Genomic DNA, 1,715 nt, shown 5'->3' with positions numbered 1-1,715 from the left:
TCTGCCTAAGCAGGCGCTTTAGTCCACTTAGCTATCAGCCCAGCCCATATGTCTCAAAATTTTTTAATGCTGTGCATTTTACTCTATATGTTTTCCAAAATAAAATATTAGGGCCAGCGAGATAGCTCAGCGGACTAAGTGCCTACTTAGGGAAGCTCAAGGACTGGGGTTTGACACCTGGCACCACATGCTGTGCTGACATGCCCCTGGGTGTGCTGAGTCAGCAACGGATTCCAGGCATGGTGGTACTCACCTGTAATCCCAGCACTGGGGAGGCTGACAACAGGAGGATCGCTATGAGTCCAAAGAGTCTAGTGAGACACTGTCCCCAAAAAACTGTATTAAAAAAAAAGATCCTTTAAGGTAAATATTGAAGATAATATGGTTTGCTTTTAAATGCATAGAATATTATCTCATAATATTGAGATAAATATCTGTGTTGTCATTACTTAACACGATAATTCGAACTTTTTGTTGTGCTTTGGTTTTGGTTTTTGGATCAAGGTCTCTGACTTTAAACTGACTCCAAACTTGTAGCAGTCCTCCTGCCTCACCTTTACAAATGTTGAAATCATAGTCATGTGTCACCATGCTCAACCTTAGATCTTGTAGTTAAATGAGAAGGAAATATTTACTTAAAATGAACCCAAACACATTGGCTATAATCTGATTCTAATTATGTAAATGTTATATACTATGCACTTAAAATATATCTAAATATAGAGAGATTTAATTTGTGTTATATCAGTCGTACATAAATTACAACTACACTAAAATTCTATTTCTTTCAGATTAAATTTATAATAATCAAAAATTTCTTAACCCATATTGGAGAACACTGACTAATATAAGTTTGATATGAAATTATAAATAAATCAACTATATTTTTAACATAAGATCTGTACTATGTTTTTGTTTGTTTTTAATTTTTATGTGTTTGGTACAAGGTCTCACTATGCAGCTTGGACTCATAGTGGTCCTCCTGTTTTCAGCCTCCCCAGCGCTGGGATTACAGGTTAGCACCACCAGGCCTGGCTTCTGTTGTGCACCAAGGGCAGGGCAGGCATGGCATGTGGTACTGGGGATGGAGCCCCAGTCCCTGTGCTTGCCTAGCTAGGTGCTTAGTCTGCTGAGCTATCTGACTGGCCCTTCTAATATGTTTGCAACAGCTGTTTACGGCAAAGGCTAAATTCTCTGACTATATCTGTTACCTACTGCTAATGAAGCATTTTGTAATTATGCTAATCCAGCATCAGCTTCAAAGCTTGAGAGCCCAGTTATTAGAATTTTTCCCAAGCTAATTTTTACCTAGCACATTTACCACCACTGGGGAGGCAGATGAATTGTGCATCTTGTAGTCTACACTTCATGGGAAGAAGTAATATAAAGGCCACCGTGATAGCTCAGGGGACTAAGTGCCTGCTTAGGCAAGCACAGGGACTGGATTTCAATCTCTGACACCACATACTAGGCCGGCCCCCCTTCACATGCTCTGAGTCTCTGACAGGGTTCAGGCATGCTGGTCCATCCTGTAATCCCAGTGCTGGGGAGGCTGAAAACAGGAAGATCACTATAAGTCTGAGCTGCATATTGAGACACTGTACCAAATATTTAATTTTTTTAAAAGAGTATATCTACTGTAAGAATCATGTTTCTGCAAAGTAGTGGGTTTCTAAAATACAGTTGTATTTCTAGTATTCTGAAGTATATGCATG

This window comes from Octodon degus, unplaced genomic scaffold, assembly GCF_000260255.1.
Source record: "Octodon degus isolate 3935 unplaced genomic scaffold, OctDeg1.0 scaffold00013, whole genome shotgun sequence".
In the NCBI taxonomy this organism is placed as follows: domain Eukaryota; kingdom Metazoa; phylum Chordata; class Mammalia; order Rodentia; family Octodontidae; genus Octodon; species Octodon degus.
This window is presented reverse-complemented; position numbering follows the sequence as displayed.